The sequence below is a fragment of the Cupressus sempervirens genome, chromosome 11 (genome assembly GCF_028749045.1).
Source record: "Cupressus sempervirens isolate cs-2001-9-10 chromosome 11, ASM2874904v1, whole genome shotgun sequence".
In the NCBI taxonomy this organism is placed as follows: Eukaryota; Viridiplantae; Streptophyta; class Pinopsida; order Cupressales; family Cupressaceae; genus Cupressus; species Cupressus sempervirens.
The window spans coordinates 821,078,690-821,102,526 of record NC_143128.1 but is presented as its reverse complement, the minus strand read 5'-3'; the positions used below and the strand labels follow the sequence as shown (position 1 = coordinate 821,102,526).

Genomic DNA, 23,837 nt, shown 5'->3' with positions numbered 1-23,837 from the left:
GCTCCAAAGGGGTCAAAAACTTTTTTTTAAAAGAATCTAGACTAGGAGGATCCTTACGCATCGCTGAAAATAGATATATCAATTTTTAACACCCAAGGGGAAGTCCTAATTAAGGTGATTTTAGTGCTAGGACAGCAAATAATCAACCCCTCAACCTAAAAGGAAGCTACAAGGAAAGCAATGACCCATTATGGTTAAAAGAGGAGACTGATTAGTTTTGGAAAAGAACATCAGAGGACAGCTGATCAGAACTGTTTACTGTACGGAGTAAATAGTTTAATGCATACAAACAATAGACAAGAACATGTAATGCAACAGTACTCCTTTTATTATTCACATATATGCCGAAAAGATTATATAGTGCTTCCAATGATGATTACCACCATGATCCAAAGTTGTACATATACCATTCTGAAGGGGTGACTCAACCCCTTCCACTATTTAATAACTTCACCGACAACATGCTAATCTACTCGTCGGCTATTTTGTAATTTTACAGACAACATTATCCCCCCAAAAAGAAAAATCATCTCCGGACGACAATTACAAAACTCAAAAAATAAAAATTGCACAACCAATTATATCAATACACAAATACTAGGCAGGGGGATGGGTCCCTGGCGTGGTAGGTGTTCATGCCCTCAATTCACTCAACTCAGCCCGTAGCTTGTAGACTTGCTCCTTTCAAATTCTTAATTCGGCTTCCGCTTCCATCTGAAGCTCCAGAGCTAACTGCATCATCCCAGCAATCTCTCCCAATTCCTTTTCTTTCTCATCTGCTAGCTTCTATTTCTGTGTTGCTAATTGCTATAACTGACTCTATTTTTCTAGCAAGGCTGCCCTCTCGGATTCCCAAGCCGCCCTCTACACGGCTAACCCGGCAACTGACTCCTCCCGAGCCCTCTCAATTGCTACCTGATCTGCCTAGCTCCTCCGAAGGGTGTAATATGCCTCCATGTATATCTTCTATTATTTTCTTACCCACCCAAAGTGGCACCATCATTGTTGGTGTTTCCACTCCCTCCTAACGCGGAAGCCTCCTGTGTTAGGAGAACTTGTTGATGCCCTCTTGTTTTCATATTGAAGGGGCATTCTTTTGTGGAATGTCCCATAATTTGACAGATATAGCAAAACTGGTTTTTCGGACAGGATCCCTTCGTGTGACCTTCTGTCTTACATTCTGTACAACATAGCTCGTTTCCCTTTGTCTCTTTCTGCATATTCTTAAATTCCTTCATCATTCTGATCATATCCTTCTGGAGACCTTGGACCTTCTTACTATCCCTTTCATCACCACTGCTATCTCCTGCTGAAGTCAAGCCATCTGAGTTGGATGAGATACTTTTCTTCTTCTTTTTCGTTTTTTGTTCACTCTCTAAGTCCATCGCCCGATTGTATGCTTTGGTGTATGATGATGGCGACACAATCTTCATTTTCTTCCTTAACTTAGGGCATAGTCCTTAATGAACCATCGCTTTTTCAGCCTATTTGTCAACTTACTTTCCATTTTATTTATTAATTCTTTTAGTTTTTTGGCATATACATGGACTGTTTCATTTTTCCCTTGCTTTGCAATGTAGATTTCTACTACAATCTCATTGTTGTCTCAGAGCAATTGAAATTCGGTGATAAACTCTTTTTTAACTCCCGCCCATGTAGTTAATTTTTGGGGATCAGCGTCGGCAAACCAATCAACTGCTACACCCCTTGGTGTTGCGTGAAATTGTCAGACCCATTCATCTGTGTTGGTTACGCCATTCGTCGTTCAAATTATTTCGCATGTCTTACAGTGTCTGATTGGATCGGCTGTTCCATCACCATCAAACTTTGGCAATTTTTCCTTTGGTTCAGCCATTACTATTCGAGTTGGAGGTACTTGTTATGTACTCGCACTGTTTTGCACACCCGCGCTGTTCTATACACCCACGTTGTTTCGAACAGTCATCTTATTTCCAACAATTGGGTCACTTGTTGAAAAAAGGGTTTTCCTCAAGCGAAGTTGTTCGTTTCGGAAGTGTATCACAGACAAAGAGTTCACTCCACGCTCGTGCTCCCTCGACACTCCGAGTCGTGCAAGTTAATTCCCTTCCATCTAGATTCTCTTCCCTCAACGTATACAAGTTAAAAAATTCCTCCCTTGTTTCTTCCACCAAATTCAACCGCTGTTGAGTCTCTTCCAACAATTCTTCGGTGCTTCGGTGTATGTCGGCAATCTACTGAAACCTCAATCTGCGCTCAGCCAGTTGTGCCAAAATTAAAATTTTTTGTGTGCTGCATATTTCATTTTTTTCCTTTATCTTATTCCTATCCTTGTTAAGTCGATTCAGCATTAGTCTTCATTCCTCTACCTTCATTCCAAGTCCATTGGGCAATAGCGCCAAATGTTTACCGTGTGGGGTAAATTGTTTAATGCATACAGACAATAGACAAGAACATGTAATGCAGCAGTACTCTTTTTATTATTTGCATATTTGCCGAATAGATTACATAGTGCTTCCAATGATGATTACCACCATGATCCAAAGTTGTACATATACCATTCTGAAGGGGTGACTCAACCCATCAACTATTTTATAACTTCACCAACAACAAGAACATGGTCCATGATAATCCAACGGAGGCTGGCAGAAGCAGAAATGGGAAAATATTGAAATCTGATTTTTCAGTATTTTCTATGTTCCAATAATTGGCATTTTCGGAGGTCTTTGGGGCATTTTTGGGCACTAAAAGCTTCCAACAAGCTTGGCTGTTTAAAATTAGAGATAGATAATTTGATTATCTTTCCAACAGTGTAAGTAGTGTACATTTTCGAGCTATGTGCTGAAAGTTATGAATTCTAGAAGTAGACATAAAATTTGAAATAGTTTTTTAATAGCTTTCGTAGTTTTGATATTTTATTTTGTAATAAACATTATGTGGACTGTTCATTTCTTTTCGAATTAATGTTTGTGACCCTTCGAATTCATCATACTTTGTATAAACTTGAATCCTAAATGAAATGAACCACTTTTTGGCTTGCATAATCTGTAGTCCAAAAATTGTTCTATTCACACTAGAATTAACAATACCGCAGGTATCACACCAGGTGTTGTAATCCAGAATCATAATTCAGATCAACAGCAAAGGTAATTTCAATCATTACGAGGCAGAACTTCTAGGATTATGCAGCTTGTATAATTTGGTCATATGTAACGGTATTGAAGGATGGCTGAATACAGGAAACATTACATGCAAAAGATACATGGACAAAGAGTTGTGGATTATGTTATCTGTTCTCAAGGTCACATCAAAAGAGTAAAAGAGTTAGAGGTAAGCGAGTGTCCTTTAGGACTAAGGTCAGACCACAACCCAATTTTTTTAAAATTAGCCTTTATCATGGAGCAGCAACAGGAAGGGCAAACAAAGATTAAACAAAAGAAATGATCATTTCAATGCAGAATTCTAGTGAATGAGGAAAATCAGAAAAAATTTAATGATGCACTTAAAAGGCTGATTTGGAGCCCAAATGGAGCATTTGAGCACATGGAACAGCAAAAAGTAAACAAAGACACATTAGTTCCTCTAATTCGCAAGGCTTTAGAGAAGTGTAAAGGAACTAAACCCAAAAAAGAGACAAAAAAAAACTCTTTTCCAGCAAATCCTTGGTTTCATGAAGACTGCAAGTTAGCGAAGACAAATTTGAGATATATTTAGAGTAAAGAAAACAAAAAAGAGTATCAGATGCTGCTAAAATATGAAAAAGACTCATATGTGAGAATGAGAAGGATGGAGCTGATTACTCTAGGTAAACAAAACCCCAAGAAATTCTGGAAAGAGTTGCAACAAAAGAGAAAGCAAATAGAGAACAACATCACAAGGCCCCAATGGCTTCGATATGCAAGGGGATTATATGAGCGCAAGAAGGATAAACATAGACCTCCGGTAATGAAGAACACAAATGAAATTTTTACAATTGAAGACATCTCACAAGGCATAAAGAGATTGGCAAGGGGAAAGGCCCAAGATGTCGAGGGGAAAGGCCCAAGATTGGCGAGGGGAAAGACCCAAAAAATTTCAACCAAGAATCTAATCGTAACCCCATCATCAACAGTGAAATGCTTTGGTCTAAACCCAGGTTGTCTTTTTTCCCTTTTACCTTCCGATTTAGCCCATCTGCTGATTTTGTGCTTGAACATGCTACCAAAAAGCTTCCCTAGTAAGGGATTAATCATAATAGTGCAATAGTTTGATAGGTCATTTATGTCTTCGCTTTTGTGGACAGGAATCACCATGCTAGTTGTCCAATTTTTAAGAAACCCTTCCTTGTTGACATTATAAAAGATGTGATATATATGAGGTGCCAGGATATCTTTAAAGGAAACTGTGATATCCCTGTCAAAATAAATATAATTAGAATATAGAGAAATAATAAACCAATAAAATAATAATAATATAAATAATGATATAGGTATGATTTAATAATCATACTACTATATTATTTTGCTATTAAAATATGAGAGTTAAATTAAATTAATAATAAACAGAGTAAATATATTAGGCAATAATATTAAAATTTAATATTACTTATAAGAAGAAAATTTAACCTATATTATTTATATATATATATATATATATATATATATATATATATATATATATATATATATATATATATATATATATATATATATATATATATATATATATATATATATATATATATATATATATATATATATATAAATTTATATTATTATATTTTTACTATAATATAATTACTATTTATGAATGGACATGACTCTAGGTGTGACAAACTATATATATAGAATATTATCATTGAAAAAGATCATCCGAAGAATGAAGAATGAGATAAACAGAGAATATATGAAATAGTTCTGCAAAAAGCACGAGGATAAATAATTAAATTAAAGTCCTAGCAGGGGACATTACAATTGATATCAGAGGTGGTTTTCCTACCAGCTTGTGAAGGTTTTATTAGTGATAAGGACAATTTAAGTTTGAGGATTGTTTGCCAAAAGGAAAGAAAATAGATTGTTTTTTCTAAGTATTTCCGGAGAAAATAAATGTTTTCTAACATATCAGTGGCATAAGATTCTCTGGGTTTGTTATGTTGACTATCACTGAATTATTTTTGAAGTTCATAGTTTTGGTGCATAACATTTAAAAGTGGTTTGCATACTCTAGAGTTAGTTGGAGACTGGGAAAGCTTTAAAATATGATCAGGAATAAGAAACATAGGTACTTATATTAGTCGACCTATAGTATTGCAAGGATTAATTTAAATTTACAGATCTGTATTTTGCTGTTGGACCAAACTCGGAAGATTTGATAATGTTAAAATGTGGATCAATATATTTGGGCATTTAACCTTTGAAGAAAAATATATTTCTGCAGAGCTATAAGCTATTATATTTATCTAGCAGCAAAGTAGTACTAAGCCAACTTTATTATAAAGGTTTATGCAGGCTTGATTATTGTGGGCAATAATTAAAGTTAGGTATATTGCTAACATGAACAAGAAACAAGTAGAAGACCTTCGTTCTATTCCCAAGTTTGGGTATATATTTGCCCAGTGAACTTTTAAGTTATACGGTTTAGCCTCAAATATAATTGCTATGGTGGCAAAATATAATACACAGATGAATGAAACGTTAGAATTAGTATTACTGAAGTTTGCCATCAAAAAGTGCATCATAGAATCATCTTCCACAAGCCGTGTGTTTCCTTTGTGTATAAATAGGTATATGGAAGCTTTCAGGTGCATTACTCTTCCTAAGGCCACTATAATAGATAAAAATTTGAGAACAATGTTGGTGGAGTATTGGAATAATAATTCCCTTGTCTGCGTGATTAAAAATATTCAGAGGCGGAAATGTTGTTTAGGTGTTATTCTATTACAGGTGATTACAACAAACAACAGTGGTAGAAGAGATACTTAGCAGTTGGACAGTTATACCCGCATACTCGCAGAATAGTGTTTTGGAGGTGCAGTTGTTCAAAGCCTTCTCAGGCCTAGATCTCTGTCAAGCTCAAAATCAAGTTTCCAGAGGAAGTGAGATTTGAAATTTTAAGAGACCATAAAGTGTCGCCATCCTATAGGAGACATGATTAATGTTATTTTATTTGAAGAGATTTATAAAAGATGCATATATAAGGAATTATAAACCGAAGATAGGATAGCAGCAATTAAAAGAGGGCATCGAATGAGTTTAGAATTTGAAATAGAAAAACCCGTGATAAGATAGATATTAAAAAATAATAAAAATCATCCTTGCGAATCCCCATAATTAACAAGAAAATACTTCAAGAGTAAAGGGAATTAAAAGAGACTTGGGAGATAATATATTGCAGCCAATAAGGAAAGCATCAACAATTATCGGGAACTTGAGAAAGTCTGGGATTCAGTTGGTGATTGGCAACACTACATTAAAAAGTGTGATCTACGACAACCAAAAAGAAAGGAAAACTCAACTGAACTTCTTGCAGATCCATAGCAAGGGTGTGAACTTACAGCAGAAATTCTAATCTGCAACTATTTTTATAGCTGGTTGATTGAATAGCGATTTCTTTAAGTTGAATTACGGCAGAAAATCTAAGCATTGTGTAACAAACAAATTTTCTTAACCAATTTTGAACTCCTAATAATCTATTTAATAAGTCACCGATTCCATTTCACAAGACAATGACTTCTACTAACCGAATATAACTATGATAATAGTAACTGTTTCAAGTCTAACTGTATTTCATTTTCAGCTGATATAATGAGAACAAAAGGAATAAATAAATTTATATACATTGCTAATAATTTAACCATTTCTAACTGATAACATCTTCAGCTGAAAATAAAGTAACGACTAACTTTCTTAACTGAATTATATCGACTGAAATATTTATTCAATGTAAATGTCAATATTTACTTTATTTAGAAAACTAAACTGTCTAATTTATTTTTCTAAGGGTAAAAAGTAAAAGTGTAAAAGAAACATAAAATAATAACGGAAGAATCCCTTTATCTTATTGTTCAAGCCTCAGCATTGGTGAGAGAAGAAGCATTGAAATAGGCTTAACCTCCCAACCTCAGACCATACTTATTCCCACACATCCTAACTTATTAGAATGGCCCTCCCTACCTCGAGATCAGGCTTGGGATGTTTTTTAGTTCAGCCATCCAAGCTACTAGGTGGTTGAGTGCCCCATCAGTTATACCTATATAACTGACATCTACGGACAAACAAGTGATCTCAAGATTGGCACATATGCCTAAAACTACCTTGGCCAAGGATTTCAGTTGAGGTCGTGAACCCGATATCCACCACTCAACTTGACAACAGATTCCATTACCGGGACATGCATGAGCTATTAATTATTCATTACTTAGATATTCAAATCTGATTCCATTATTTGTTCTTGCAGGATTATTTCCACCTCTTCACCATTCTTTGGCTTCTATGCCAGGTGAATCCTAGGTGCTAGAAAAATTATAATCATCCTGTTATAATTTACAACTCTTCATCATTCCATGGCTTCTTTGCCGGTGAATTCCTCAGTGTTCTTAAGATTATGAGCATTATGATGTTATTTACACCTCTTCACCAATTCTTTTGCATCTTGTCGATGAACTCCTCGATGTAGTAAGTATTATGAATATGTTCGGAAATTTATGACAGCATGTGCTTTGTTGTTGATTCAAATGATCAATCAAGTTTTATACATCTACCATTTAAATTCATAAATGATGTATTCTCAAGGATTCTCGATGAATGATCTCTTATGCATTTCAGGAAACCAACAGCTAGTAATATATATTGATCTCAAACTATGATGCCTAATTGGCCATGGATGGATACTCGAATTCAAAAAAGAAAAAGGTTGAAAGCATATTTGATGTATTCTCATTCCTATCATTATGTATCGACTAGAAATAGACATTAGTGAAAATTCGAATCATGATTCACAATCCTTCTATGATATTTCATTCAACCATGGAATAAGTAATTGACTGCAGTCGAGCTTAACCTTAGAAAAGAAGGTAAAAACAAGACTTGTGACCTGTGATTAGAATGTGGCTCTTCTTGCCCTGGCTAGAACTCTTGTTCACCCGCTGTCTTGAGACTTATTCCTAGACTTCAGTTGCCGAAGTATCAAGGGAAAAATCAGGAAATCGGGTGTGAGAAATGCTAGAAAGTGCTCCGTTGTAAACGTCCAACTTGGCTCAGTATGAAACACAACAGATAGAGATAGGAGAGGATGGAAAGAAAGGAGGAGGGGATGATCCGTCTAAGTCGATCATGGCTTCTTAAAGACTTGGCCGAGACTCCTCGGCTTCTATCGGTTTCCAAGATCACCATTCAAATTCAAACATTAATTCGATTTGAAAAAGAGGAGAAATAAGGAGGGAAAATAAATAAGGAGTTGAAGAGTTATAAACTTTATTTTATTATTATAATATGTTCTTATGTGCATTCACATGAGTTTATTGATGAGGTGACATCATTAGATTATATTGTTATAATTTATTGGTGCCATTTCATTTTTATATTTATGTGTTCGTATGTAAGTGTTTATTATAATGATAAGATAAAATTTAATAAACAATCTCTAAAAGTATGCATTATATTTTAATTTAGATTATTTTATGTTTTTATTATGCCTCTTCCTTAATAGCTCATGCGGTCCCATAATGTAACCTGTGGACAAGTCTTCGTATCCTTTCCAAAGAAATCTTAGGTCATACCTGTCAATCCTGATGACTAAACCAACAAACATCCCATTCCGATGATCCCATTTAGCAATGCTTCCCCTCCCTTCAATCTTCTCCTGCAATCACCCATGTAAAACATTCTTGCCAAAAACATTAATTCCATGGTAATTCAAAACAAAATACATTGATCATTATTCAAATCATTTAACTGCTAACCATCTAATAACAGTTGTAGGTTGCCAGTTATTTCATCAATGTATATAAATAACTAACTCATTTCACATGATCATGAAAAGAAATTATTCGTTAATAGTTGGTGCCACATATATAAATAACTAAATTATTCGTTAATAGTTGGTACCACATATATAAATAACTAACTCATTTCACATGATCATGAAAAGAAATAATTCGTTAAACTAATAGTTATGATCAAATTAAAAATTTGGGCAAAATTTGGTAACACATTGCATAAAATATCAAAACAGGAGAAAAATGGTCAGCAGTCTAAGAAATTAAACACTGTTATTATTAAATAGAGACAAGAAAATCAAACATCCAGTAACAAGAACTCAACTCTTCCATGAGTACCACATGGCCAATACATGATAACTCTGTGAACTATACAATCAAGCATTCAGTGGTTACATTAATAAGCATACATCTCTGCGGTGATGTTGAACCAGTCACAAGCAATTTAGAGATAATAATTTTATTTGGAACATTTGGGCAGTGTGTCAGAGCAAGTCAGTTGACACTGACTATGGCCCCCAAAATCAAAATATGAATTAGTGAAATGTGTCATAATATTTAGCCAAGCCACAGAGGATGGCTACAACAGCAGTGGAATACTGATAAGCAATGATATGGTCTCTATGTGCGCATGGAATGAGGAACAGAACAAATATCATTAAAAAGATTACTTTATATAATTTTGATACATGTCTTTGACGTAAGTATGTTATTTATCAATCAATTCATATAATATCCATGCTGAGTCCCATTATAATATCTAAGCTAGAAAGGAGCAGGGATACAATATGAGGAAGGCCTATATAAATCCACTCAATGAGTTGTCTCGAGATGGGTAAAGGATCAGTGTCCCTGTTAAAAAGCCTTGAGGATTAAACGAGATGGTATCAAGTTGCCTTTAGGTTACTCCAAGATGGGATTACAAGCTCGGATCCACAGACACCTTGAGGGAGACCATTGAGTTTGGTGTCAAAGCGACATATTGTATCTCATCAATTGTTTTAGACCAAAGTAATAATCGGAATAGCATGACCAGTTCAGTTTGCATATAGTTTATTGCTTATGTATTAAGGTAACCTTAGAAGAGATAACAAAGGTGTATTTAGGGTAGTCCAACCAATCGGTTATTCTGAGAGGGGTAGGATCAATGACCCCATAGTTGCCTTGAGGTTTGACCAAGATGGGATCAAGTTGCCTTGAGGTCATTCCAAGATGGGATTGTGGGCTTGGATCCACAGGAACCTTGAGGAAGATAGTCGAGTTTGGTGCCTAAGCAATCTATTTACATCCTAAGTGTTATTTTTGACTAAAGAATGATAATTAATGGAAAACAAAAGAAGCATCCCCCTAAGTAAGCCACCTCGTGTGGAAGAATGGAACTAGCTTGGAAAAAATTATCTTGACACATTTTCATGAAACTTATACATATACATATGTACTAATGATCATGTGTGGTTGCAAGAATCTATTAAATAAGTAAATTTTGTAAATCATCTTCTTGGCTCTAGTGAATTGTAAGACATTAATCAAGAATGCATGTATTATGTGTCTACATCGTGTCTGCTTCGTGTTTTCATGTATTCATGTGCCTGCTTAGTGTTTTCATGCATTCATGTGCCTGCTTCGTGTTTTCAAGCACTCATGTGTCTACCTCGTTTATACTTTGTGTTTTCATACATTAAGGTGTATACTCCATAAATCTCTTATGTCTTCTTACATCTTATTATATGCTTTGTATGATGGTTATGCATGAATGATTTTATGCTTAAGGACAAGCAAAATCAAAGAGAAAAGGACTATGATATCCTTGTCAAAATAAATATAATTAAAATATAGGGAAATAATAAATCAATAAAATAATAATAATATAAATAATGATATAGGTATGATTTATTATAATCGTACCATTATATTATATTGCTATTAAATTATGATAGTTAAATTTAGATTAATAATATACAAAGTAAATATATTAGGCAATAATATTAAAAATATTACTAATAAGAAAGAAAAATCTATATTATTAAAATAATATATATAATTTATATTATTATATTATTACTATAATATACTTACTATTTATGAAAGGACATGACTATAGGTGTGCGAAACTATATATATAGAATATTATCATTGAGAAATGATCATCAGGAGAATAAGAAATACAGAGAATATATGAAATAGTTCTGCAAAAATCACAAGGATAACTAAGGGACATTATGGAAACAAGTAAGCTAAACTCTAACATGCAGAGGGTGTTAGGGGTGAGTTGTCTACCCATATCAAAAAAAAATCATGGGCAACTTTCCTAGTAGACACAACTCACCACTGTAGAGCATTTACATATTATAAGCTATAAAGGCCCACCTTGGCCACCCAACAGGATCACTTGATTGAGCTAGAGAGTAGACTTGACAAAAGGCAAAGTTGACAGAGAAGGATGCTCATGGTTGAGAAGCAGTAGCATAAGACTACAACCTTGGAGTTGGAGCAGACAAAGAGTGACCTCATGGAGGTAGTTCTCATGGTTAAAGGGTTGAGGGAAGGTGACCTCATAGTTGAGCATGACTTGAAGCTCCACATGAAGCAAGTGCAATGCCTTTACCAACAGCTCTCCACTTCGGGAACCACATTGATCCTAGTGTCCTCCACCTTTCTAAGGACATCCTCCCACCCTCCTCAGTAGTATTGTTGTGCATAGCCCCATTTTTGCTTCAATCATTTGGAAGTTTTTCTTTTTGAGGGGACGGATGTAATTGGTCAAATATGCCAAGTGCACCAAGTTAACTATGTGTAACCTGGTTGTTAGATCCCAATGAGCAGTTGGATAGTTGGCAATTCCTAGTCGTCTATAGTCTTAACCAACCAAGGACTCATATATATGTACTTATGTTGTATTGAGAACATGGGTGAATTGTCTATTACAGAAGTAATGGGTAAATACTTGCTTGTTACTAACAAAGACCAAAAGGTCAATTTATACAAAATAATAAAATGATGTTTCCTTGGGAAACAATCGTAAAAACTAGAAACATTCTATTCTAACAGAGAAAGCTAAAAAACGAAAGCAAACTAAAGCTAACTAGATATTTACAATAGATAACCATAAACTAATAATAGACGACTATCTATTATTGTAATACCATCCCTTAATGGTTAATCTATCTAGAACACCAAGCTGTCCTCTGAATTTGACAAACTTATCAGGACCAAGAGGCTTGGTGAGAATGTTTGCAATCTGATCTGTGGTAGGAACATACTGCAAATCTATAGTCCCGTCTTCAACTAGCTGGCGTATGTAATGGCAGTGAACATCCACGTGTTTGGTTCATTCATGGAAGATTGGATTTCATGCTAACTTGATAACGCCTTCGTTATCAACAAACAGAGTAGTTGGTTTTGATGGTGACATCTGCATATCCCCAAGCATCTGATGAAGACAAACAACTTCACAACTTGCCTTGATTGTCCCTCTGTATTCGGCCTCTATAGAGGAGACAAAACTCTATTTTCCCTCTATATTCGGTTGCTTCTTACTGGTCCATGTGATTGCGCTAGACCCCAAACTAAACATATATCCAAAAGTTGACTTTTATCATCAATAGAGCCTGCTAATCTGAATCTATGAACCCACTAAGTTTAGGATTAGAACTTGGAGAGTACAAAAGTCCATACTCTGAAATGCCCTTCACATAACAAAGCACACGCTTTACTGTCATCCAATGATCAATCTTAAGAGCTATCATAAAGATTGAAATATAGCTGACTGCGAAGCTAATATCAAGCTTAGTAGCAGAGAGGTAAATGAGGCTGCCAACTAGTTGCCTGTATGTAGTTTCATCAACGGAAGGAGAATCAGACTTTGCGGATAACTTGAGACCTATCTTCATAGTTTTAGAGGCAGGCTTGCAATCCTGCATATGGAATTTGTCTAACAGGGCCCTGGCATATTTGGACTAAGAGATGAATATACTAGAAGACTGTTGCCAAACTTCATCACCTAGGCAATGATGCATGAGCCCAAGGTCGGTCATATCAAAAGACTGGCATAAATTCTGTTTGATTCCTTGAATCAAAGATGTTGAACTGCCAATGATGATCAAATCATCCACATAAATAACCAGAAGGATGATGTCACTGTCAGTAGTCTTAATGTACAGATTTGAGTCTAAAGAACTCCTCTTGAAGCCTTGATCACTAAGGTACTTATCAATTTTTATGTACCATGCCCAAGGGGCCTACTTCAAGCCATAAAGGGCTTTTACCAATCTAAGAACCTGATGGTCTTTACTAGCAACTTTGAATCCAAGGAGCTGCATCATGTAGACCACTTCATAGAGATCACCATTCAGGAAAGCACTCTTGACGTCCATCTAAGGGAACCTCCAGCCAAACTGTGCTGATGGTGCTCATCTTTGCAGTAAGCGCAAAAGTCTCCTCATAATCAATGCCCTGACGTTGAGAAAAGCCTTTCGCCACTAAACGAGCTTTGTACTTGTCCAAAGTACCATCTGATTTGTATTTGATTTTGTAGATCCATTTGCAGCCAATGGGTTTCTTCCCTGGTGGAAGATCAAAAAGGACCAGGTGTTGTTCTTCAGCAGGCTCTGGTGTTCAGATGTCATGGCTTGTTCCCACTCTAGAATTCCTTTAGCCTTGGAATATGTTTGAGGTTCAAACACACAGTGAATTTTGGCCATGAGAGCAAAGTTAACAGACTCTGTAGTTTTGCTCTTTTTTCGAGTAGTTCTCCCATCTATGAACTCATCATCACAAAGATCAGCAAGTGTCTTAGCCCACCACTTAGGCCAGATGGGGGAATGACCAACATGAGTATTAGAAGATGCTTGATCACCAGGTTCCTCATCAAAAGAATTCGGATCAAACTCGGGTGAAGCATCTATAAAACGAGGTGACCTTGCAAGAGAAGTCGGAGGTGTCTGTACAGGAATCACTGGTATCATTGGAGCTGCAGGAGCTACTAGAGCCCTCCCATCAGGTGGACCTAATGGAAGCCGAACTCCCAAATCATGAGCCATCATAGGCTGGTCTACTAGATCAGGAATAGGAGAAACAGGCATGAATGGTCCTCACTACTCATTAAAGAATACATCTCGATTGTAGATGAGACTAGATGTCTCAACATCGATTAGGCGGCAGGCTTTGTGAAGACTGTTGTATCCAGCAAGCATGAGTTTTTGACTCTTGGCATCCAACTTGGTGCATGACGCATCAAGGATCCAACCAAAAGCAAGGGAGCCAAAAACCTTCAGGTGACTGATTCTGGGCTTGCGACCTAACCAGGCCTCTTCCAGAGTTTTTACCTTTGATCGCCACTGTGGGTGACCGGTTCAACAGATAAATTACAGTGTTAACTACTTCGAAACATCTCTGTGTTCGAGCATGGATCGAGCCATCTCGATGATTGTCCTGTTCTAACATTCAACTACATTGTTCTGTTGTGGCGTGTGGAGTGTGGTTAATTAGCGTTTGATGCAATGTGTATCCAAGAAGTTGGAGAAAACATTAGAACAAAATTTCCCCCCACTATCTGATCTAAGAGTAATAAAAGATTTCCCAAACTCTTTTTCAACTAAAGGTTTAAACTTCTAAAATACAAGAAATGCATTTGATTTCTTTTTAAGGAAATATACCCACATTTTTAAACTGAAATCATTAACAAACAATAGAAAATATCTGGACCCAAGAATAGGAGTGGCCATAGGACCATGGATATCAACACGTACAAGCTGAAGTACTTGAGAAGCTCGGCATGAGTCGCCACTAGTGAAAAGTGTGTGATGTTGCTTCCCAACCTGGCATGCGTCACAAACTCCAAGCTGTTGAGTCTGAATCTCAAGCAATCCAAGAACAAGCTCATCCCGAGCAAGCTGTGAGAGATAATGCACATTTAAATGCCCATATCACTGATGCCAAAGTATGCAGAAAGAAGACCCCCGAGTAGCCATAGCTAAGTCCTGAGAATCACCAGAATCAATAAGTCTAAAAAAGACCATGATCCTCAAGACCCACTGCAGCAGTAGACTTAGTCGATCGATCAATGATGGTGCACTGATGTGAACTGAAGGTGACTGCCAAGTGTGGAGAATGTCGCAGCGATTGATCGACTGAGAGTAGATTTAGTTCCATCCCTGAAACATAGTACACATCAAGGAATATGAGATTTCTCCCAACAGATTGAATTTGAATGTTGCCTTTGCTAACAACCGTGTACTCTTCTCTGCCACCAAAAATAACAGTTTGAATAAGGTCGGTAGTTAGTAAACCAGTCCCTGCAGTGAGTGAAATGACGAGAGGCACCTGAATCAAGGCAGATGACTTGACATGATCTGCAAGTCTTTTAGCCATGAAGGCGTAAAAGGCAGATTTTGCCTCCTCAATGTGCTCTACACTGTTCACTTTGGGCTGCGAACCTGATTGCTTAGACTGTGCAGCTAAGTGTTTACGACATTCAACCTTCATATGTCCAAACTTAAGGCAATAGTTGCATTGAATGTTCTTCTTTCAGGAACCATCTAATGCTGGAGCCAAAGACTTCTACTGAGATGGCTGCTGAAACTTGCCTTTATCCTTCTCAAAGGATTTCGCAGGCAAAGGCTTGCTCTATGGAGGTGGAACTGGAGCTGCTACCGAACTATTGTTTCCACTGATCTTGCTAAAGCAATAGGGTGCAGAGATCAATGAACTTCAAATCAACACTAGAAGATGTGATGTTGAGAGTCTCGATAAAATGATCATAGGACTTTGGTAAACTCCGAAGAGTGATAACCACAATATCCTCTTCCTCCATCTTGCAACCGATGGCAAGTAACTGATCACAGATTTCCTGAATCCGATTTAGGTGTTCCAAGAGCGAGGTGCGCTCATCCATGACAATAGAAAACAAAGTGTTTTTCAAAAAGAAGGCTCTACTTTTGTCAGAAGTCTCATGAAGACCTTTAAGATGTGTCCAAATCTCGGCAAGTGTCTTGCCGGATGGAATCTGAGAAAGTTAATCATCAGCCACAGATAATTTGAAAAGCATCACTGCCTCTCAATTATTCAAATCCCATCTATCTTGATCAGGATCAAGAGAAGTCGAACGTTTCATAACACCCAGAACAAGTTGATTGATGTTCAGATATTCAAAACTTGCGATGATCCACTACTTCCAAGTGCCATAATTTCGATCACTGAATTTGGAGTTGTGCTCAAGAAAAATGTTTGTCAAAGATGCCATGGCACATTTTCCAATGAAAATTGTGAAAATCTATGAAGGCACATTCTTCAAGGCAAAAAAATAGAAGACCCAAAAAAAATAGTGACCCAGAAGAGAGCTCAAAAAACCTAGAAGGAATATGTTGTCATTCTCTGGATCCGCCGGCTTGAAAATCGAGGCACCTAGAAAAATCTAACAACTCAGTTGAGCTCTTCAAAAACCCACCAAGAATCTAAAATCAAAATATATTTTCGAGCTCAAAAAACTAGGGTTTGGAGCAAAAAACAGATCAGTGGTCATGGAAGTCAAAAATAGCAAAAAATATGGTGTTTGTAAGTTCAAAAATGCCCTTTTTTCTTCAGAACTGAAGCGTTTTTGTAGGGACAGTACAAACGAGGAAGAATGGACACTAAACGAGCAGATTCTTTACCCTTAAAATTGCGATTTGATAAGCACTCGAAAAAATGTAAATGGATGCCACAATTTGTCAAAAAAAAGGCCTTAGCAACAACAAACGTGATGTTTCAAATAGAACTCTGGAAACCTAAGATGTCTAAGGACGAAAACTCGTGATTTCTGAGGTTGAAGTCACGATTTTACAAAATAAAAAATCGCAAGTTGCATACGTGTCCAGTTCTGAACTAGAAGAAAAACTTGATTTTGTAGACAATGGTTTCTTAAAAACCCTAGCCGATGTTAGGTATTTTAAAGAACATAAAAAGCCATGAAAGACTTCAGAAAGAATTTTGAAATTTTTAGAGCAAATAATTTCGAAAGAAATTTAAAAAATTCGAAAAACTTGAAGTCCAAGCTCTAATACCATATTACCGAAGTAATTGGTAAATACTTGCCTGTTATTAACAGAGACCGAAATGTCAATTTATACAAAAGAATAAAATGATGTTTCCTTAGAAAAACAATCGTAAAGAATAGAAACATTCTATTCTAACAAAGAGCTAAAAAACGAAAGCAAACTAGAGCTAACTAGATATTTACAATAGATAACCATTAACTAATAATAGATGACTATCTATTATTGTAATATTGTCATGTACTTGCATACTATTGAATAGAATAAATGCCATAACTTTTGGCAACTACGATTCTATTTGTTGTAAGCTATTTTCTTGATTACTCTGTGTTGTCAATAACATAACCTCATTGGAGTAAACACTCACTCCCTTTCTGCCTTCAGTCTCAACCAAGATTTCCCATTGTGAAATTTCAAACTTATCATGGATATATATAGAGTTGAACCCTAAATCTCCACAACATCCAAATAATACCTAAATCTTCACAATTTCCTTGCATCGTAATTTCCCTAAAATGATATGCTATGGAACTTTTCATGAAATGTACCCCTCAAAACTCTATATCAAGCTTAATTTCCTTCAAAATCATGCAATTACGAAACTTTCTCATCAAGCAAATTATCCTTGTACCTCTTGAATTTCTGCAATTGCTGCCAAAATGCAATTTTTTGCCAAAATTTTGAAAATGTCACAATTTTAACTACCTACACATGAATTCGAAGGGTCAATGGAAGTTTGACATGTGTTCTAACATGCTTGGATATGGGAATATTGCTTCTAGGCCTTTTGCAATCTATGAATATGGATCTTGAGCTCATTTTAAAGACAATTTTTGGCTTTTGCTTTTGCAAAGAGTTGAAGTAGAGGGAATTTAGAAAGTGATTGCAGATTTAAGGTGGTTTAAGGAAAATACTAAGAGAACTATCTAGATCATATATCTAGGATTGTAAGACTTAAGCCAAGGCATAAGAAAAGCAATGCTCGTATGTTGAACAATAATTACTAAACATTTGAAACTATTGTTGTGGTGCTTTCATTGCACTATGCCCAATATGAAAGATATTTAAAAATGTTGTTTGTAAATTTCATTTTGGTGCCTAGTTCAATAGCTAAAAGCCGATGGATCTTGACTTGAGACAATAACCCATAGAGCTTGAGAGCTTGTTTTCAATGCTAGTAGTTGGTACTGTCATCCATCTACACTTCTCATAAAATTTATTATTTTGAAAAAGAAGATTTGCCTGATTCTTTTGAGCACAATCAAAGTTCTATCTATTTGAATTATAATACTCCTTTAATGGTCTAGTTAGTATTTAGTTTATTAAATAGTTTCTATTTTTGTCTTTAATTCACAATTGTTTCATAATAGAAACATCATCTTTGTAAATCTATATAAGGAGTTTCATCTCCTTTGTTGAATACAACATTAATTTACCACAACATGGTACCAAAGAGGGTCGATGGGATTTCATAAAATCTGGCAACACGTTTAAGAAAAATTCAAGCCTCTTCTAATCTGGATTTTTTTTTCAGAATTTTATTTTTTTATTTTTATCTATGGTTTGACTTCGAAGATTTTTGGTAAAAATCACAAGTCTGGTTGAGAATTTTGATCACATGATTTCCTTGTTTGAGCAAAAGTCTCTAATTTTTTAAGGTTGCATGCACTTGCATATTTGTCGCATGTGCATTTTGCGAGTTGCATGTTCTTGCATGTTGCTTGCAAATGTAGTTTAATACATGAATTCTCATATTTTAAAGTATGAAGGTTTCTCTTGTGGGTTTTCATAATTTTTTCCCTTAACAAATTTCTGATGTATTTTCATTATTTTTTCCCTTAAAAAAATTTCGACAAGTTATCACAATTTTTTTCCCTTCAAAAAAATTCTACTAATTGTTTGGTTATTCAATTTTATCCTCAAAAATTGTTTCTAGATTCTCTAATTTGCAAAGTTGCATGGGATTCCTTTGAGGGTTTTTACCTTTTTTCAAAAAAAAAAAAAACAATAGTTTGTAATCTTGGGTTTGGTGATTTCTTCCTCAAAATTTGTGATTTTTTTTAGTTTCTTCTAAGGTTTACCAATTTTTCCTCAAAATCGTGGTAGCTTTTCCCAGTGTGTGTCTTTGGCTATAGGAAAGGACAACTTTGTTAGCCAACATCAGGTTTGACATTTTTGAGATGATTCTTGGCCATAAGTTTTGCAAATTCTAGGAGGGTAAGTGGTAGACTCATAGTGGCAGGCTCTTGTCTCTTACTGCAGAGCATTCAGAAGAAGAGGGAATCCTTCTCTATTTTTTCTGGATGGATTTTGGCTACTATCAATCATCAAGATTTTACAAATCCAGGGAGGGTCTCAGCAACAACAAAATGTTCTAAAGATTTTATGAGACCACAAGACATGTACAGTCTTCTATAGGGTAGTTAGACGATTACCATTAAGGGAGGGTATCAGAATATAGTAACGTTTCTTTAATGGTCATCCTAGTTAGTTTTTACTTTTTAGGTAGTTTCTATTTTCATCTTTAAGTCAAGATTGTATCATTATAGAAACATCATCTTTGTAAATCTATATAAGGAGCTTCATCTCCTTCATTTAATACAACACCAATTGACCATAGCACTCACCTTCATGTTTCCTCAAAGGATGTATGGTCGCTTTCCAAATGAGCAAACCTTCGTTAGTATTCAAACCCTCTAGCATGATGATTTTTTATTCATACAAATACTTGAGTAATCTCAAATGCTCATAAACTGATATTTTGATTGGGCAAAATATTTGTGCTTTGACTTGTATTGATACAAATTGGGTATTTATATCATATCCACTTGTCACAACAGATATAAAAATTATATTTACTATAGTATTTAAAAAACAAGAAAAAATGCAAGAAATATGCTTAAATTTGAGGCTGAGACATGAGAAAACAATTCAAGAAAGAGAAGAAATACATAAAAAAGTCACCTCCTAAGCCGAAGGGATTATAGTACTGTTGCATTCATTCAAAGGTCCTAGTTTCTAGTAATGGATTGTCTTATATCAATTGAATTCAACATCTAATAAATATGGTTGAGTTTCTTTTGCTCTAGCACGATATTTCACAATAAAAATGTTAGATATTCCATTGTTACAAAGCTATAAAAATGTACACATGTTAAACTGCTGTACGATAAAAAACAAATATCATGCGATTCAGCAAAGCACGGCTTCATTCTGAATCTTTACTATACAAAAAAAATTCACATGGTTGATAACTATGGATATATTTTGTTAACTTTTAAATATTAGTATTACAGCTTAATGGTTGCCATCTTTTGAAATATAGCAATCACTAAGAGGCACTGTATCTAACAATATGGTGAGTTTGGACACCTCAATCTGATAATTCAATAGAAAATATAACACATCCAGTTTAGTTTATTGTCACAATTATGAAATTTTAACCTTACAAAGAATTTAGAAAGAACAGTTTTCTTTGCTTTATGAAAAGTCATTATTGCTCAAAAGATAACATACTGTGAACTCTTATGCTTTGATGCTCTAGTGGCTTTTACTAATTTATTGATGTCCGTAAAAGATAATGGTAGAAGTTTTTTTGCCAAATTCATTGTTTTTCCCTACCTGTTCAAAATTTGGGTTTGTAAAGTTAGACCATAAGATGCGTTTTTGTCTCTTCTGATTGTATATTAGTCTAAGGCCTTTTTACATTATGGTTTGCATCTTCATCTTTTAAAGGAATGTAAACAGGAACAGAAATATTGTTTTCCCAATGTCAACCAATGCATTTCTTATCTTCCCTCAGTTCCATATATTAAAAAAAAATTATGCAATATATACCTTATTGTGATATCCCCTTCCATGAATAGAAATTAAAAATAATTAATTAAATAAATATATTAAAAAATATGGAGTTATATACAAGGGATTTGATTCATCCTTCTCATATGACATATATAAGGCATCACTTATCATCTCATAGAAGGAATGAATAACAAATGTTTAATTTAATATTTATTGGAACACTGGCAATATACAGGATGCAGATCCATTATTGCAGTGGATGATATGAATCTAGAAGAATGATTATAAACAGATTTTTACTCTTCACAAGGAATAGATTGGGAAGGAAATTTAATAACAATGAAAATGAGAATGTATACATATATATATACAGAACCTATTACTATTTGAATTATAGAAGAGAAGTTGTAATGTTACTAAGGAGGGGCTTGTATAAATCCAAACAATGGGTCTTTGTCCCAAGATAGGGTAGGGGTTAGTATCCGTAAGCCTTAAAGAATACAAACTTAGGCTTGTAAACTTTGAGGGAATCCATTGCAAAGTTGATGTCTAGACATCTTGAATAACACCTACTCCTTCATTCATTAAGTTGGAATAGTAATAAGGTGGGTATGGATGATAATAACTTGTACAGATAAACTAATTCAAATAATATAAATAACTAATCCTATCAAAGGACATTAAAATCCAAACCCTAATTGAGAAATTTAGGTTAGACTTTAAGTGAAATCTCATTAGGGAACATTACAAGATACCATATTGTGAACTCTTATGCTGTGATGCTCTAGTGGCTTTCACTAAATTATTGATGACTTGGTGAAGGTTTTCCAAATGGGGTTGCAAGCAGAGTGGATTTAACCATGGAGAATACTCCGTAGCTCCTGGAAAGTCCTGGTGCTTCACCTCTATGAGCATCACCTAGATCCAATGCATGTTAATTGTTCCATTCATTGTCATGAGAGATGGGTTTGTGTAAACCACTACTCATGAAATATGGGTCAATGACTTTGACTAAGAAACTACCTAGTTGAATTCTGATAGCAATATCACAAGATAATGGTAAGTTATTTTGCCAAATTCATCGTTTTTCCTTGCCTGTCCATAGCATAGGCTTTATGTGCTTTAAAGTTTGCAAATCATAAGATGCCTTTTTGTCTTCTACGTTCGCAAGTCTCCTTAACTGTATGTTCTATAGACTTGCTTTTGTTGTTCAATATTCATGTGAATGGACTCGGAGCACTTCACTAATTTTATATAGTTAAATGTTGAGTAATTTGGCTCAAAGCATTAGAACAGGGAGATTCTTGTCAGTATTGTACTTACAAGTGCGCTGGTAACATGTATGCAAAATATAGAAGCATAAAGGGGTACGTGAAACATTTGGCAGCCTGCCTCGAAGAAGGTGACCATGGAATACTGTGATTGCAGCATATACTGAACATGAGTTTGCTAAAATGTCCTTGGAAATTTTCAATTGAGTCATGGATAGGCATCAAAGTTAACTGAAAATAGACTTTCGTAAGATGAAGTGGCTACAAGTGCCATTTCTGATCACCGATCTTGAGAAAAAATCATGCCCAAGACTCAATAACTAAAAGTTTATGCAGAAATTCTCACATGTATGATTTCAAATTGTGATTAATTTTATTTATAGCTTTTGTGTGGATGAGAATTGAATGTCCTTGTAGTATCCTACGGCATTTGCCAAAAGTGGCTCAAATTTCTAAATGTGTAAGGTGCAGACTCATTTCAGAGAGCTTGTAGTGAATAAACATCACCCCATGCAATATGTTTAACAGAATTTGGGCAATTTTAGGTAATTTTTAAATAGATACGAGCACAAATATCTACAACAACTCTGTCATGGTAAGGTAATTAAAATTAAAAAATTTGTTTGTCTTTGACAGAATACTATTTTACTTTCTAGTGTGTTTGCATTTACAGAACAGCAGAGTGGAGAAAAACCCGGGGCACAACTTTCACAATTTGTAGAAGCAAACTGAATCTGTCCTGCACATTTTCTCCACACCCATCTTCGCAGCCTTTGGCAGAGACTCCAGCTGCTCCACAGCTATTATTTATGTTGTGGTGGGGATTATCAAAAATCAATATAATTAATCTTTAATCTACTATATTTGTCATCTTCAAATACCCCTCGTCCCTAACATCCCACCCTCTATCTACTGAAAACCATACTTCTTTTTTTTCCTCCCTCCAATTCACACACATTGCCGATATTTTTTTTGGTTTAAAAAACATTGCTAATGACCTTAGCCTCGATATAAAAAACTCTAGATTTACTGGTGGCCTACATTGAATTTTCATATGAAATTTGTGAAGAGCGATATGAAATTTTACTAGCAGAATGTCATTTAAGCTATAACAGAAAGAAGCTCTGTTTCTAGTCACAGTGGCGGGGCTGCAAAGGAATTTATGACATGAGCAGATTATTCGAATTCAATTGTAATCCGGTCAAATGACGAGTGACAAAAGATAGAAAGCCGCAGAATTAAGAAAACATAAACATTTTTTATTTTATATACACCATATTCATATATTGTCTATGAAAACTATCCTTTGTTCTTTTTCAGCCTAATGATGGATCAACTAATATGATCTGAAACATTGATAGTTAAAAACTATCACAGATCCCAGAAGAGAAAATTATCAAATACTTATATATTGAGGAAAAAGTCTCCCCACGCCGTTAACGTGCTAAAACTACCTGGAATAAGTCAAACGCGATTCTAAATCTATCTTTAAACAACTAAAGCTTTTCTGCATCTTTGCTCCACTTAATTTCCGCCTCAAATCCTATTTCTGAAACAACAATCCTGCGATTCGATAATATTCTCAGCGTTATCAAATCCTCGGATAAATGTCATTTACACAGAAAGATCTCATTGTGTGGTGTAAAAGATAAAGATTTTTTTCTCGGAAGCAATTATTCAAACGAAGATATATAACATAAAAGAGTGACACGAATCTAAGACGTTAAAAAAACATAAGTTTGAGATCGCGTCCTTTAAACTAAAGAAGGGAAGAATTAGTGA

The 23,837-nt window shown here is 35.2% G+C and overlaps 1 protein-coding gene across 3 annotated transcripts in view; it reads right to left on the bottom strand.

Annotated features, from left to right (window-relative positions):
• LOC149532073 (uncharacterized) overlaps positions 1-23,837 on the bottom strand; it is a 246,419-nt gene that overhangs the window by 222,034 nt on the left and 548 nt on the right. The window contains exon 1 of one of the 3 annotated variants that reach the window (XM_089809450.1): positions 23,510-23,617. The exons of the other annotated variants lie outside the window; for them this stretch is intronic. The gene's annotated coding sequence lies outside the window, so the exon portion shown is untranslated. Of the gene's footprint in view, positions 1-23,509; positions 23,618-23,837 lie in introns of those variants that run through there. 3 annotated transcript variants of the gene reach the window in all.